The sequence below is a fragment of the Capricornis sumatraensis genome, chromosome 9 (genome assembly GCF_032405125.1).
Source record: "Capricornis sumatraensis isolate serow.1 chromosome 9, serow.2, whole genome shotgun sequence".
Taxonomy (NCBI): Eukaryota; Metazoa; Chordata; class Mammalia; order Artiodactyla; family Bovidae; genus Capricornis; species Capricornis sumatraensis.
Window position 1 is genome coordinate 83,258,199 of NC_091077.1, and position 18,119 is coordinate 83,276,317.

The 18,119-nt window shown below is 38.6% G+C and overlaps 1 protein-coding gene and 1 non-coding gene across 2 annotated transcripts in view; one reads left to right on the forward strand and one right to left on the reverse strand.

Annotated features, from left to right (window-relative positions):
* The window catches only part of EDIL3 (EGF like repeats and discoidin domains 3), a 335,221-nt gene that overhangs the window by 59,979 nt on the left and 257,123 nt on the right, over nt 1–18,119 (reverse strand). The gene's annotated exons all lie outside the window — the stretch shown is intronic.
* On the forward strand, nt 10,232–10,303 carry TRNAS-GGA (transfer RNA serine (anticodon GGA)). Its single transcript has one exon. It is a non-coding gene; the product is annotated as a tRNA-Ser (tRNA).

Sequence of the window (18,119 nt, forward strand, 5' to 3'; positions counted from 1 at the left end):
TCTGGTGGAAATGGCAGGCAGGGCTATCTAACTCATCAGAACTCCAGTCACCACAAATTATAGTTGTCTTCTTGGAGAGCCTCATTAGAAGCCATGGTTATAGAGTCCCTCTCTGAATTTGCGTGAAATCAACATGCTTTATTTCTTCATATTAATACATTTATGGTAAAGTGTTTTATCTGTATTCTTCTGCTATTATTGACATTATTTTCAATTTATTTTGTTTCCAGGTGGAAGTAGGAACAGCTCGTATATACTTGAATTTCCAATCTCATTAAGATTTTCTTTATGTCTCAAAATGAATTTATTATTTATTCTCTTTAACAGAGTATCCAAGGTCTTTTGAGCTTATTAAGTGGAAAAATATAAAACAGGGTGCTGAATGCTGATAAAAATCTGAATACTAGCTGATGAACATATTTTAATTAAGCCCCACAGTGCAATATGGCCTGAAATAGCTCTAATGAAGTCCCAAACTTGTCAGGTATATGCCTAACAAGTTATAATGATATGGCTCAAGAATAGGGTACATAACTTTCACAAAATATGTTCTTCTTGACTGCATGTGAACAATAAGATACTCATACTTTCTTCTTTCTAAAGTTGACACATTATTTAAGGGACTCCTGTATACATCCCTATCTAGAACAAGTGTTCATTTCTTTGTACAGTCAGCTCCAAACGATCTCATATATGTAAAATCACATTCTTTAAGACTATTCAGGCACTATATTTTCTATTATTATAAAATGGCTCATAAACCACCATAGTAAATTAGGTATGGAATTAGTGAATCCCTTGGAACAAACTTACTATATTAAACTTACTTAATTTTTTTCTATATGTATTCAAGATTTGTAAAACTCTCCAGGTTATACCTCACTTCTCTGAAAGCCCACTTATAGATTTAAGTGAAGACTTTCATGAGATAGTCCCTGTGGTTGAACATCTGTGTAATAATACTAATTAATATCTCATCTGAGACTTCAGGCACAAAATTTCTGACATTTTAAACATAATATGAAAAAAAATGAAAAAAAAACACAGAAAGTTGGGGTATAACTCCTTCTTATTGGATATAAGTGCTTAAGGATCCTGAAATCTAAAAATATTTTAATGAAATTCAACCACCAATTTAAAGAAAAGAGGTATCATGTAGAAATTATTAGAATAACACTAAAAATACAATTTTAGAAAGTTATTCACAGTGGAAATAGCAGGGAAGTATAAAAACAAAAACTTAAAAAAGCTGTTCATCCTCATAGACAACTCACAAGATCAGTCTCTTATCTTGTGGCTTGTCAAAATTAAACAGGTTATTTTGACATGTTTTTCCCATAACAGAGAAATTGTTATATTTCAAGAAATGCTGAAATACCTGTTTATGAATCAGAATATAAGCTTTGACCCATCTTTATGGGAAACAGTATCACTACAGGCCCAGCACAAATGACTTTTCCAAATCTCCCTTTAGGGGACACGGGATGGAGCTCACAAATAAAATTTACTACACTTTAAATGGTTCTAGGTACTTTTGCCATAAGAATCTTTGATGTAGACATCTTTGCCACAGATATTTTTGCACGTAACTAATTGGTTATAAGGCAATTTTGCCATAAAAGATAAAAAATAACCTAAAATAAAACTGGGACATTATAAAGCACATAAATACTAAGCATGAAAAATTAATAACAAAACTAAAATGACTTTATCATGAAATAGAGAATATTTGAATACACTTAAATGGGGCTTCCCAGCCCATTGCCAGGTGGCACTAGTGGTAGAGAATGCAGGAGATGCAGGAGACATGGGTTCAGTCCCTGGGTCAGGAAGATCCCATGGAGTAGGAAATGGCAACCCACTCCAGTATTCTTGCCTGCAGAATCCCATGGACAGAGGTGCCTGGTGGGCTACAGCCCATGGGCTTGCAAAGAGTCGGACATGGTTGAGTGACTAACACTTTCAACACTTTTTAAATGTGTGTAGATTCATAGCTAGACATATTTTGAAAGTGTTAATCCAACTCTTTGCGACCCCATGGACTGTAGCCTACCAGGCTGCACCATTCATGGGATTTTCCAGGCAAGAATACTGGAGTGGGTTGCAATTTCCTTCTCCAGGAGATCTTCCTGACACAGGGATTGAACCCGGGTCTCCCTCATTGTAGGTATTGTTCAGTTCAGTTCAGTTCAGTCACTCAGTCGTGCCCAACTCTTTGTGACCCCATGAATCGCAGCCCGCCAGGCCTCCCTGTCCATCACCAATTCCCGGAGTTCACTCAAACTCACATCTATTGAATCAGTGATGCCATCCAGCCATCTCATCCTCTGTCGTCCCCTTCTCCTCCTGCCCCCAATCCCTCACAGCATCAGAGTCTTTTCCAATGAGTCAACTCTTTGCATGAGGTGGCCAAAGTACTGGAGTTTCAGCTTCAGCATCATTCCTTCCAAAGAACACCCAGGACTGATCTCTTTCAGAATGGACTGGTTAGATCTCCTTGCAGTCCAAGGGACTCTCAAGAGTCTTCTCCAACACCACAGTTCAAAAGCATCAATTCTTTGGTGCTCAGCTTTCTTCACAGTTCAACTCTCACATCCATACATGACTACTGGAAAAACCATAGCCTTGACTAGGTATTGTAGGCAGATGCTTTACTGTCTGAGCCACCAGGGAAGTCATTAGATTCATAGCAATATTGCTGTTGCTGCTGCTAAGTCGCTTCAGTCGTGTCTGACTCTGTGCGACCCCATAGATGCCAGCCCACCAGGCTCCCCCATCCCTGGGATTCTCCAGGCACGAACACTGGAGTCAGTTGCCATTTCTTTCTCCAACGCATGAAAGTGAAAAGTCAAAGTGAAATCGCTCAGTCATGTCTGACTCTTAGCGACCCCGACTGCAGCCTACCAGGCTCCTCTGTCCAAGGGATTTTCCAGGCAAGAGTACTGGAGTGGGTCGCCATTGCCTTCTCATAGCAATACTACACATATAACATATTCTTTTTTGGCAGATTGTGCCTATTCTTGTACTCAAAGTTTTGCATTCATTGAAACATCTTTTTTTTTTTTTTTTTGCTTGCTGATTACTTTGTTGGGCATCACACTTGTTTCTTTTTTGCTAGACTTTCTTCCTTCATTAAGAGAGTATTTGTTTCCATACTAGGATGCATATTTGTAGCTGAGCTTTGTATCATATTATGAATGATTAGGCATTGTTGTTGATTCTTGACATCCTGTTATATGTCTATTGATATTCCAAAGTTCTGTGGGAAGTGTCAACTCTACCTTCCAGGCCTTTGACTCTGGCCACTTCCTGTTCCTATGCAAAGTATTGCAAAATAACCAACTCTTGGGGCATGTCCTCATATGTCCGTTTAATAAAGCCATCAATAATGTCACTATCCAGAAGAAATGCTAACTCATTTCAACCAGTTGAAAGCAAATTGTCAAAGCAAAACTATAACCAGTTACTTCATGGTCAAACTGCCTGATGAAAAATTAGTTATGCAGTGAAAATGTGGCAAAAAATGCTTATAGCAAAGATACTTACAGCAAAAAAGCTATGGAGAAAATATTGGATATGCTTTTTAATACCATCTGTTCTGAAAAAGCGTGACCTTGTAATGCATTGCCTCCAACTCTTTTGTAGAGTAACATTTTCTTTAACAAGTAACATCAAGTGGCATAAAAGATTAGGTAGAAATTATGCTTTAAAAGCAAGATATGTCACTGTTGTTGGAGACATTGGAAGTTAAATTATGAAGAATCATTCTGATATAACATATTATTTTAACTTGCAGATCAAAACAATATCTTGTATTTTCAAGATGGAAATTATAATTAAAAGTAATCCAACAAAAGGGATTTCCCTGGAAATCCAGTGGTTAAGAATCTCCGCTTCCACTCAGGGAACACAGGTTTGATCCCTGTGAGGGGAACTAAAATCTCACATGCCTCAGGGTGAGCCCTGACCCGGCTCCCACCCCCCAGCCACAAAAAGTAATCCAACAATAAAAACATAGACATTGAAACTATGTATCTAATGCTTCTGCAGTGAGAATGCTTTTCCATGTTGCTTTTTTAAAGATACATTTGATTATATTAAGGACTTTTCCTCCTGTGATTTGTTTCAGAATTTAAAAGTCATGAATAGGTGCTGAATTGTATCAAATTATTGTCTATTCATATTGAGATGCTTATACACATGTCTCCTCAATGAGCAGTCATGAACCCAATCAACCTAAGAATCAGACACTGACAATATCTATATGTGCATTTTCCACTGTTTTCCTGCTTCTCTGGAACATGTTTACTAATCATACATTTTCTGTTATTTCCTTACTTTTTCAAGCACAGTTCTACTAGATATGAATGGATCTCTAAATAATATTTAGTTCTAAGTGTTTTAAACATTCCTAAAGGAGAGACATACAGTGATATTTTAGGACTTGTCTTTTTCATTCAATATTATATTACTAAGATTTATCAATATGTTTGTTTATAAGGCATATTTACTTTAGTGACTCTGTAGTATTCCACATGCACATATAAGTCAATACATCTACCTCGTCTACTGATATGAGTATTTAACTATTTTCAGTTTTGTTTTTTAAAACCAGTGCTATGGGACTCAGATATAGAGAACAAACTACCAGTGGTTACCAGTGAAAAGAGGGAGGGGAGGGGAAATACAGGGATGGAGGAGTGGGAGGTACAGCTCTTGGGTGTAATAGAGGCTACAATGATGCATTTTACAACACAGGGAATATAATCTATATTTTGTAATAACTGGAAATGGAGTAACTATTAAAAATTATTAAAAAATAGAAAAAATCGATGGTATTAACCTTGTACTTGTTTCCTGGTGTATATAGTACTCCAAATTTTTTTAGTGATGATACTTATTTAACTTATATGCAGAGTACATCACATGAAATGCTGGGCTGGATGAATCACCAGCTGAAATCAAGATTGCCAGGAGAAATATCAACAACCTCAGAAATGCAGATGATATCACTCTAATAGCAGAAAGTGAAAGGGAACTAAAGAGCCTCTGGATGATGGTGAAAGAGGAGAGTGAAAAAGCTGGCTTAAAATTCAACATCCAAATAACTAAGATCATGGCATCTGGTCCCATCACTTCATGGAAAATAAGGGGAAAAATGGAAGCAGTGAAAGACTAGTTTCTTGGGCTGCAAAATCCCTGTACATGGTGACAGCAGCCATGAAATTAAAAGATGCTTGCTTCTTGGAAGAAAAGCTATGACAAACTTAGAGTATTACAAAGCAGAGATGTCACTTTGCTGACAATGGTCTGTACAGTCAAAGCTATGGTTTTTCCAGTAGTTATGTACAGAAGTGAGAGATGGACCATAAAAAAGCCTGAGTGCTAAAGAACTGATGCCTTTGAATTGTGTTGGTGGAGAAGACTCTTGAGAGTCCCTTTGACGGCAAGATTAAACCAGTCATTCCTAAAGGAAATCAACCCTGAATATTCATTGGAAGGACTGATGCTGAAGCTAAAGCTCCAATAGTTTGGCCATTGGATGTGAAGAGCCAACTCATTGGAAAGGCCCTGATGCATGGAAAGTCTGAAGGCAAAAAGAGTAGGTGATGGCAGAGGATAAGATGGTTAAATTGCATCACCAATTCATGAAACTGAGCAAACTGCAGGAGATGGTGAAGGACTGGAGAGCCTGGCGTGCTGCAGCCCATGGGATCACAAAGAGTCAGACAGACAAAGCTACTGAATGACAACAATAGCAAACTACAAATAGATTTTTTGGTTGGAGAGTGCACAAACGTGTAATTTTATTACTTAGCAATTTCAAAAATTATTTTATCAGTTTATATTCCTACCAGAAAGATATATACATTTTCCACTTTCAATTTCCTGTCTTGGTGAGTAACATTAGTAGATTATTTTAGGAAGATCATTTTATGCATTCCTTTGATAAATTCTTTTTTATTAGTAAACATATTTAAACCTTGATGGATTCAATTTAGTAATGTTCTGTTGCTATTTACATTCTTGCATTTTACAAATAAGATTCTAAATCATTTCCTTTCTTGTACTTTTCCCCAGTTTTAGTATCAGGAAATCATGATTTTATAAAAGAATTTGGGAAGCCTTTTTCTTTTACTTTAGAATAGTTCATGTAACACAGAAGGTATATGTTTTTGAAAACTGTAAAGTCTGGCTTGACATCTATAATAATGGTAAGTCTATTGAAGGATTCCTTGCTTTCCCTCTCTCTTTTCTGTGCCATATAGGTTTCCAGTTTTCTTTGAGTAAATATATTTTGATAATGTACCTTTGCTATAAATATGTGTGTATATATATACACATATAATATCTCTATATATGAAGTAACTATGGTATAATGCTAACTTTTGTTAGATTTAGGCATTATATTATTCTCTGTACATGACTGAAATATTTAAAAAACACAGTAGTCCCTGGGGAAGGACTTAAGTCATCCTTGTTTTTACATCTTAAGAAGAATGGAGATGAGGACTAGCATAGACTCTGCTGCTGCTGCTGCTAAGTCACTTCAGTCGTGTCCGACTCTGTGCGACCCCATAGATGGCAGCCCACCAGGCTCCCTCATCCCTTGGATTCTCCAGGCAAGAACACTGGAGTGGGCTGCCATTTCCTTCCCCAATGCATGAAAGTGAAAAGTGAAAGTGGAGTTGTTCAGTCGTGTCTGACCCTCAGCGACCCCATGGACTGCAGCCTTCCAGGCTCCTGTGCCCATGGGATTTTCCAGGCAGGAGTAGTGGAGTGGGGTGCCACTGCCTTCTCCGATAGACTCTGCTAAGCTATCTCATTTTCAGTAATAATGACATGAAGTGTTCCATTTTGCAATAGACCTTCAAAACACATTCAATCTTCAAATGAAAAAATATCATATTTAAGCAACTTCTAATGTTTTTAAAGAAATTCTGCTTGACCAACATGAGTCTAGGCCTAATAAAAGCTAGTATACTTGTGTTTAAAAATCAAAGCTCTTTTATTTTATTTTTTGGCATTTCACATAACTTCTTTTCATTACTGCAACCATACCACCAACACTGAGCCATTCGTTTTAAAGAAAGGTTTTCTTCTGTTAGTTGAATTCATTTTGTATAATTAGTTTTCATGTTTCTAGATTTTTGCTGCCTTTGGCATATGACAGTTATAGCAAAATCAGGGACATATGAAATAACAATGAAATCTGAAATATTTCATAAATTATATTAAAAATTTATGTGTTTCATAATGATAGGTAAGGAAAGTCAATATAATTGTCTTTCATAAATTTTATCATTTTCTTATTATAAGTTTTGTGGAAAACAAAATTTAACATACAGACCTTAAAGATTTTTTAAAACCATGTATAACAGTAACAAACTTTAATGAAAGTAATTAAAAAATATTTATTGCCTTCCTGACATGTACTGCCATGCCTCTCCCAACCCAGCTTTTCTAATACTGCGTGATGCCTAGTACAAAACTAGATGCTCAACAAATTTTGTTTTTATTTTCTCAGTACTGAATGAGACAAAAAATTAGTACATCAACACACCAAAATTAATGCCCTGACATTTGACATTCACGTGAAACTTGAATACAAGGGGCTCTAAGCCTTTTTTCAATCCAGCCTATGTTGTTCAGCTGATCCCTCCAGCATAGTAGATACCACACTGTGTCCACAATAATCTGTTTATGGATGTTTGTCATCTACTAGATTTTGCACTCCTTAGGGTCCTCCAATCATGGTTTAGTCATCCTTGCATCTTCCAAGTTTATTGCATGGTCTGCATATGTTAGGTATCTGAGAACATGCTTATTAGATGGTAAACAGATAAAATGGAAAGAAATTGGGTCAGGAACATAGACTGGGATCATTTTTAAAATACAGCAGAGTCCATTTTTCTTCAGAGATTAGCAGCAAGGAAAATTGATGTGTAGACATGTAAAGAAGTGTTGAGGGAAGAAAAAGACTTTCCTGAAGGAGAAGTTTTAAGACATAGTATTAAGAATTTCATGATTATAGTCCTTGGCACTGTGAATTCGGCAGCACTGCCAAACTTTGGCAGGAAAAAAATTAATGAGAATGACTTTAATGCTTTGTCAGTAATGCAGAATGAAGGAAAGGTCCTTAGAATCAAAGAGTGGTAGTGAGAATGGAAAACCCAGGGACAATCTGATAGGTGAAAGGACAGGGTCTCTCTTGCTTTTTTGCACTGTTCATTCAATTTAATCAGAGCTTTCATCAAGGTAATGAGCACCAAAATGACAGCCAATGACAGCCCTCAGGAATAAGAGTGAGTTAATTACACCTAGCTCAGAAGCAGGTAAGTGAAGATGTGGGGACACGTAGGAGAAACTAGTAGACTATCAAGTCCAATGTCATTTTGCCAAGTAAGTTTCAGAATCAGAAGGCTAAGTGAAGCAGTATGGGTTGGATTCTCTTGCAAGGACTGGAAAGACAGACTGCAAATGTGAACTCCACGTTGACTAAAGAGGCTGGATAAGAGGGATGATAAACATAGGGACAATGAAAAGAGATGAAGTCAGGCCAGTTGGTCTCAAGTGTCTTGGGAGACAGCATGTTAAGTGTGGCTGATGGAACTTTGGGGACCCAAGGATGAGAAAAGACAAGAGACCTGTGGCAGAAAGTTGCAGATGTCAGAGAAGTCCAACAATAAGTACTATGTAAGAAGGCAGGCAGGAGAAGGGGACGACAGAGGATGAGATGGCTGGATGGCATCACCGACTCGATGGACGTGAGTTTGAGTGAACTCCTGGAGTTGGTGATGGACAGGGAGGCGTGGCGCACTGCAATTCATGGGGTCGCAGAGAGTCGGACACGACTGAGCTGAACTGAAGCAGTACTATACAAGTAGAGAGAATGAAGGGGTATCAAATGGGGACTGCTAGGGGCTTTGCAGAGGTCTTCTAGAAAACAACAGATATTCCAAACACTGTATATCATAGAACAAAGACAGGGGCATAAGGCTGTGTCCCCTCAGTGACTGGATTCTCTTCTTAGGGACTATTGGTGAGGCTACCTTTGGTAAGGCCTGGAATATCATGCAGGGAATCAGCTCAAAGGCCGAAGAGAATTCTTGTCCAATGCTGCGTACGGCATGAGAGAGGAATAGCTGCCTATGACCCAGAGTTCATTTGACAGGGTTTTATATGTCCATTGTCTTGGAATAAGATAAACTCCAAAGAGTGGGACTCTCAGGGACACTACTGTGATTATGCATGGACTGCTCGTACTTGTGGGGGCTCGAAGTACACAGAAGTAAAATGCCAGAGAGGTCATTACACTGACGAACTCCATCCAGATCAATGAGGGGCAGAGGGCCCTTAAAAGTGCTCTACCAGATGTCATCTGTGCTTCCACCTGTTCCCTGGCATCAGTGGCAACCCGTTCACAACCAGGCAGCTCAGCTGCCCATGACAGACTGCATATTATGATGAAGCCACATGGGTCACACATCACAGTACTAAGCAAAGATGTACGCACACACAAACGTACATGGAAAGACTATACTTTCTACAATTTTAAAATTTCATTGATTTACTCCTCAAACACTTCCTTGCTCCATCTTCTTCCATTCCAGACTAAGTAAAAGGAAGAATGCAGGAGACTGGGAAGGATCTTTCTGCTTGCTGTCTGCAGATTCTTTTTCATGCTAAGGTATGTTATATTCCCTCTTATGCTGATTACTCTGGAAAAACCTAATCAGAAATACATATAATAAAAATCTCTCATAATCAATATAAGGCATAATTTTTTCTACAATTTGGCAAGTCTCAGTGGGGCATACCCACTAGGAAAAATAGAAGGTATATTTTGATTGGACAAAATATTCCTTAAGAATAATTCCCATTGTTTTTCTTTACTCTTTGTTGTAAATATGAAGTATGGGCTTTCAGTGATAGGATTTAATTGAATTTAATTGTAATGCCTGTATGTTGGTGCTGTGCCCAGAAATCTTTGGGAAATGAATAATTTTTGTATACCAAAGAAATAAATTAAGGCCATACACTCTCTGCTCTAAAATGTCTTGCTTATTCTTGTTCCTGAAATCAAGTTTAGGTTAAAATAAAAAATTTTATTTTTGAAATAAATATTTTTTGAAATAAACTTTTTGAAATAAATAAACTGACCCTGATTTTATGTTAGCTTGAGGTGTCTTGATTGTTTTTTGTATTTCACTTGTCTTGTGTCTGGGCTTCCCTGGTGGCTCAGAGGTTAAAGCGTCTGCCTGGAATGCAGGAGACCCGGGTTCGATCCCTGGGTCGGGAAGATCCCCTGGAGAAGGAAATGGCAACCCATCCCAGTATTCTTGCCTGGAGAATCCCATGGAGGGAGGAGCCTGGTAGGCTATATAGTCCATGGGGCCGCAAAAAGTCAGACATGACTGAGTGACTCCACTTTCAGTTCACTAGTGGGGAGCCTGGTAGGCTGCTGTCTATGGGGTCACACAGAGTCGGACATGACTGAAGTGACTTAGCAGCAGCAGCAGCAGCAGCAGTACTAGTTAAAAAAAAAAAAAGTTTAATTCTTTACTTTAAAATTCAGTACATTAATTCATGCACTTTTAAATCTGCTCTTAACAGTTGTTTGTACAGTCTTGTATTATTATTTTATATATAATACATGTGTAAAATGTATATATCTTATATCTTATATACTATATTATTATACATAATATGTATTATAGACACAATATATTCCAAAAAATAAGTGTTATTCCTCAGTCATCTCCATCTCTCTGTGATCCTATGGACTGTAGCCCACCAGGTTTCTCTGTCCATGAGATTTTCCAGGCAAGAATACTGGAATGGGTAGCCATTCCCTTCTCCAGGGGATCTTCTTGAACTAGGGATTGAACCCAGGTCTCCTATATTATAGCAGATTTTTTACTATCTGAGCCACCAGGGAAACCAGCAAACTACTCCAATAATTTAAAAAAAGCAAAACAAAGCACAATAATTTGTATAACAGATCAGTCATCAAGTACTCACTAATACTTGCAACATTTTTATATGTTTATGAACTGGTAAAATTCCAAGTAACCAAGATATAGCTTATATAACAAAATTATCTCATCAGACGGTTTACAATATAGAATTAAAGTTTGATGATACGGATTTGAATTTTTAATCTGCTGTATACTAGCTTGGTAACCTTATGCAATTAACCTCCTTGAATATACTTGTAAAATGAGACATATAGTTTTAGAGGATTTTCAAGTTTCCTTGTATTAGAAAAATCTCTGACTTCCTATGCTACATGTTAATCGAAAATAACCACTTCTATTAAATTTTGTCTTCAACTCTATTTATCCAAAATTAATCCAATATTTATGGAGTGCCTACTATGTGCTAAGCACTCCGGTGACTACAATTCCCTCGTGGAACTCTGGTGTCAAGGGAGAAGCAGACTTGGGCCACAGAGATTACAGCAGGGGTAGGGAACCCTACCCCCTTGTGGAGAAGGCGATAGCACCCCACGCCAGTGCTCTTGCCTGGAAAATCCATGGATGGAGGAGCCTGGTGGGCTGCAGTCCATGGGGTCCCACAGAGTTGGACACGACTGAGTGACTTCACTTTCACATTTTACTTTCATGCATTGGAGAAGGAAATGGCAACCCACTCCAGTGTTCTTGCCTGGAGAATCCCAGGGACGGGGGAGCCTGGTGGGCTGCCATCTATGGGGTCACACAGAGTCGGACAAGACTGAAGTGACTTCGCAGCAGCAGCAGCAGCAGCATGGACCCCTGGAGGCAGGGGAACGGTGCCAGGAGCCATGAGGAGCCAGTGGAGCAGAGGTGAGCCTGAATGTTGAAGGATGCTTATGAGTGAGACAGCGAGTAAAGGAGGGAGGAACATTCCAGACAAGGAAAAGTGTACTTGCTAATGTGTGATATCTTCAAAGAGTTTTCTGTGTTTACAGAAGGAGGAGGATTTTCTTGTGGCTAGAATATATGGCAGAAGAACCTTAGGAGAGGAGGCTGGAATGGAAGGTTTGAACAATTTGTGAAGGGCTTTTCTTAGTCACCTGCCATAGTTAGCAAATGAAGAAATGTATAGTTTATAAGGAATTTAGATTTTAACTTTAATGTGCTCTTTTAAAGAGGAAAGGCACTTAAGATTTTATCATGTACTCTACTTGAACAAAACCTTTAATATCTCTGGATTTAGGTTCTTGGTAAAATGCCTAATCCCACTGTTCAACACTACATTTCTGCTTTTCAATCTTCTTAGGTCTATCTCTAAATTTGGGCAGTCCCAGCTATCAATTTTTATATAAATCATTCCATTTTCAAATGGCATTTTTTCTTCTTGTTTAGTGTTAAATAGCATAAAATCTATTGTCAATACATAGCTTGTGAGGCCAGTGAGCAATACAGTAGCATTGTATACCTTTGAGAAAAAAATACTATATATTTATATAGTATGATGCAAATTGAAATCTTTTCACTTAGCCAGGTTACCAAATAGTATTCTATCTTTAATTTCAGGTGACATTAGTATGCTGACTTTTTCATGTTTATTATTTGTCAAAATATATAGCCAATTTTTCATCTAGGGAGAAATTTCCTATAACACATTTTAGGTATGCTAGAAAAGAAAGCAGGTGCTAAAAATCAATTTTCCATTTCTGAAAAGTGCAGATCCTTTGTGTATATGTGGCTTATATTTCAAAGTATTTGCTTCTTACAGCTTAATCTTTTCAATGGTCACTGCAACTATGCCTCATTAACCATATATATGTCCAGTATAAGCAGACTCATCACTTGTATCCAAACTTCCACATTTTTGTTATAGTCTCTGAGGAGGAAACAATTACATATTTAACAAAGAATCTGGAGAAAATAATGTAACACATTCTTTTTCATATTTCTTTGGGTTAAAAATTTTTTGTTTTACAGCTCCTACCAGGGAATACATACCTAAATATCATTATATATGTCACACATAGCTTATATATATAATAATTAACTATACATCATATAGTTTATTATGAAAAATCTCAAATGACATTTGTTATAATGTAACCAATGTCTACTATAAAGCAAAACAGACCCCAGGCTGGAGTCCCAAACTGGATTACCGTGAATCTCTCAGGACCTCTCTTAGGTAGTGTTGTCTTCTGACTACATAGGATTCGCTTGTCTGCAACTTGCCTTTTTCCACTGAAAATGACCCTCCTTGTTTACATATTACCATTTCAAATCCACACTAAAACTTATCATGAAGCTCTCTTTGTAAGTTCTTTCTCATATTTGAGGACAAAAGTAACGACAGCGTTACGTATAGCAGTCAAAATCAACACATATGTGTGTTGACATTTCAAGTGATTTATGTGCTTATCAGACTGCTCAATAAAACAATGCATAATTACCAATCTACTGACATATGAAAGAACTAATGATATTTTCTTGACACAGGCGCCTTCTTTTTAAAAGGTAAATGCAATTCAGTCAGTTTATGTTTATTAAAGTTAAGTATATTTCTATCTTAATGATTAATTAAAATCACATTCCCATAAGAGCCAGAGGAAAACAGCCCTTCTTTCCATTTTCCTCTGGATTTGGTGCCTGTTCCATTTTGCAAAGAGCTCATCTGTTCTAGTCAGGAAATACATGGAAGAGCTTTCTCTGTAAAGCTGCAGCCTGCATTTAGCCTGCATTTACTAGCACCTTAGTCATTTTTGGCCTGGGTACCCCTGGATAGGGCTTCTCTGGTGGCCCAGATGGTAAAGAATCCACCTGCAATGCAGGAGACCAGGGTTCAATCCTTGAGTTAGGAATATCGCCTGGAGAAGAAATTGGCAACCCACTCCAGTATTCCTTCCTGAAAAATCCCATGGACAGAGAAGCATGGCAGGCAACAGACCATGGGGTCACAAAGAGTCAGACACGACTGAGCAACTAACACTCACTCACTCCCTGGACAACTGCATATCCTTTCTGAGACTATTTCCTATAAAGTAGGGTTCATATCCGGAGAAGGCAATGGCAACCCACTCTAAGTACTCTTGCCTGGAAAATCCCATGGACGGAGGAGCCTGGTAGGCTGCAGTCCATGGGGTTGCGAAGAGTCAGACATGACTGAGTGACTTCACTTTCACTTTTCACTTCCATGCGTTGGAGAAGGAAATGGCAACCCACTCCAGTGTTCTTGCCTGGAGAATCCCAGGGACGGCGGAGCCTGGTGGGCTGCCATCTATGGGGTCTTACAGAGTCGGACACGAATGAAGCGACTTAGCAGCAGCAGCAGCAGCAGGGTTCATATCAGCTGCCCCTGACCTCTTCATCTAATTGCTCTTAGGGTCAAGTGAGATATGAAAATATTTCTGTAAAAGTAAAATTCTGTACCAAGATGTATTTTTTAATGACTTCCTTTTATCAATACATTTAGTCAAAAATATGTTTGTTCCTAAAGAGCAATATAAGCTGAGGCTCCTAGAAATAAAATGACATCAATTTAAAATCCAACATAAAGATGTAATAAGTAGCAAGAGCAGCTATATTATGACCACCAAGGATGGCATTTCTTAACTCGAGGTTAAAAGCTAACATCACTACTTGTAGGAGTGGTCAGCTTTTCACATTGAGAATCTTCTGAGAAGGGGTATTTTTAAGTCATTGGAAGAAGATTTTTAAGAGAAAATGAAATCAATTTTCAAGGCTTTGATTCACAAATTGATTTAGGGTTACAAAGTAAACTTCAGATTGCTTCCTTTCACTTCCATGTGGTTCAGGATAGTTGAATCCCTAGCAGTGCAGTAGCAGTTCTCCCTTAGGTACCTAAACACCAGGACCTGAGAATGTGGGGAAACAGAAATTCTCTTATTTTAACAAATGCTGAGCAGAGAGAAGCAGCGGCTCCTTACCATTTGCTTTTCCTCTTCCAGCTATAAGAAAACATTAGTCCCATTAGACAAAGATCTAGGATCTCACCACCTTCCTTTGTGCTCCTCCGCCCCACACCCCGGAGAAGGCGATGGCACCCCACTCCAGTACTCTTGCCTGGAAAATCCCATGGACAGAGGAGCCTGGTAGGCTGCAGTCCATGGGGTCGCGAAGAGTCGGACACAACTGAAGCGACTTAGCAGCAGCAGCAGCAGCAGCCCCATACCTTGTGTGAGGGTTGCCTTTGTTCCCATTGTCCAAATGTGAGGCTTCACTAACAGGTCTGTGAAATAGAGATGGCTCCTACACAGAGGAGATATATTGCCTGGAGGAATGTTCTGATTTCTTCCCTTGCTGATGCTGTCTTAAAATTTGTTATTACTCCTTATCCCTCAGGAAGGGGAGTTGGAATGTCCCTGATGATTATTTTGAGCCTTTACGGAGTGTGCTTTGGAATCAGTCCTTTGAGTGAAAGGAGACAGAGGATGCAGGGGGTACAGGATGTCTAAAGAGACAAATGGATCTTGTAAGAGGTGTGTGATGAAAGTATGGACTTTAGGTGCGGCAGATGGGTAGTCGGGGTGGCCCCACGATTTTCATCCTCCCTGCTGTCCACACTGTTGCACACTTCCCTCCACAGAGTGCAGGCAAGACCTGTAACTTGCTTCTAACCAACAGAATAATACAATGAGATTTCAGTTTCTGTGCACATTACATTATTTAAGACTCAGCAGACTTCAGCTAGAGTTTCTTTCTGGTAGCTTCATAAATTGAGAGACCATGCTGAGAAATTTACTTGGCAGGAAACTGTGGATTACCTCTAGGAGAATGTGACCTCCAGCAACTAAAGGTGTCCTCTAGGACATGAGGGCGGCCTCCAGCTGCCAGCCAGAAAAACACTTGAGCCCTCATACGGCAACAGGGAAATGAATTCTGATAACAATTCGAATTGGCTTGGGAGCAGATTTTTCCCCAGTCAAGCTTCCAGACATGAATACAGCCCAACTGACACCTCGATTGCATTCTTCTGACTCATTGAGAAGAGGACCCAGCTACTAGACTCCTGACCACAGAAATATGACCAAATAAATATGCATGGTTTTAGTTTGCAATAATTGGTTATAGAGCAACAGAAAATGAATACACCAAATAACAGGAAGAAGTAAGAAAGATGACTTGGCGAAATGATTAGATGTCAAGTAATAAAGAAAAAGATGAAAGCAATACTTTAACTGAAGGTCACAGGGCAGCATGGGGGAATGGATACCATGACTGTTCTGTATTATTTACAAAGAGTAAAGACCTGCATTTGTGAATGTAATGTGAAGCATTGCTGTACAGCCTACCTTTAGAATGCAGAGCCATTTCAACTTATCCTGTATTTTTCAGATTCTGAATCTTTTCTTCCTATTAAACATTTATATTGCTTGCTTCTTTAGTGCTATCTCTGTATTGCATGTTTCATTTCATGGCTTTGTTTAGAATCTCTATAGCAACTGGTCTACTCCCACTTCCTTTCGTTACCTAGTTGAACTGCTAAAACTCTACTTTTCCTAATAACATAAATAGCGAGATTTGACATTGTAAAAGTCTCTTTTATTAGGGGTAAGAGTACAATGAAGTAGTTAAATCTCTTTTTAATTAGGAAAAGCTAGATGTACTTTCTGGTAACCAATCACTCTGTCTTACTGTATTTGCCTCATCGATTCACCATCTGCTTCCAAATTTCATCCAACAACATGTTTTTCTTCTTTGATCACACCTCTTATTTTCTCACTTTTATTCAAATTCATATGAACCTTATGAAAGTTAACACGTTCATGCTCTCAACACTGCACATATAATCAGAGTCTCTTGGCCACTCATTGCCAATTAATCTTGAGTTAAACGTGAGTTAAGCAGCACATAGAACACAGTATCTAGACAACTTGGTGATGATGCCACTGGGGGTGGTGTGGGGTGAGGGGAAACAGGGTTATTTGTAGTTGCACTCACAGTTACAGATAGCATCTCTCATGTTTTGGCAGGATGCTGACATATACTTTGACTATTTTACATGCTTATTACAGGCAGAAGGCGGGGTTTCCTTATTGCCACGTTTTCCCCTGCTGTCTCGGCCAAAGGAGCTTATCTCTCCAGACTTTCCCATGTCAAATTGTGAGTATACTCATATTCCCTGCTGCAGTGAATCTATTTGTCATCCACATTTGGCAAACTTGTGTATTCACATAATTTCCATTTTATGCTCTGCAATCTATTAGTTGGACTTTGGAAGTTTCACAAAGCTTAGCAGGTGCAACACACAGGGATGCAATGATGTAAGAATGATGGTAGGCGGTAAGTGCCCTTGTTACAGTGCTATATCTCTAGATGGCAATTCACAGCATGGACCCACAAAGGAATCTAAAGGTAGACCTTGTGTAACTCCAAGCCAGGTCATAGCAACAAAGGATGGAAAGAATATGATAACTATGTTCAGAAGTCCACTTTATAATTTTTTTTAAAAAAAATCTATATTTATTCCATAGACATAAAATCATGATGATCAGCCATTGAGAGAGAGCCGGAAAGAATGCAGCCTCAAAGGGCATGTGAAAGCAAGACAGCCCTGTTGCCATTAGTGTGGGTTTCCAGGCTGCCTTGAGCTATGTCTGCTGTTGCAAAGACTTTTTAAAATACTCACTAAAAAGAACCAAACAAAAAATACTGATTTGAATTTGACCATTATCAAGTCAATTTAGATAATATGCTCCATAAGTAAGTAAGTAAGTGAAGTTGCTCAGTCGTGTCCGACTCTTTGCAACCCCATGGACTGTAGCCTACCAGGCTCCTCTGTCCATGGGATTTTCCAGGCAATAGTCCTGGAGTGGATTGCCATTTCCTTTTCCAGCAGATCTTCCCGACCCAGGGATCGAACCTGGGTCTCCCACATTGTAGACAGATGCTTTACCATCTCAGCCACCAGGGAAGTCCTATATACTCCATGAGCCTTCATAATTAAGACTGAACACACTCCTGATTCTTAAAAGTATCTTCATAATACATGATCTTACAATGATCATTTCAATCAGATTCAAAACACTGCCGTCTAGACACTGGTTAACAAATTAGCAAGGAAGAGATAGAGGCAAATAAAATAACAGAAATTTCTACAAGCATTCAATATTTAAAATATGCTTATATTCAGGTTATTAATGT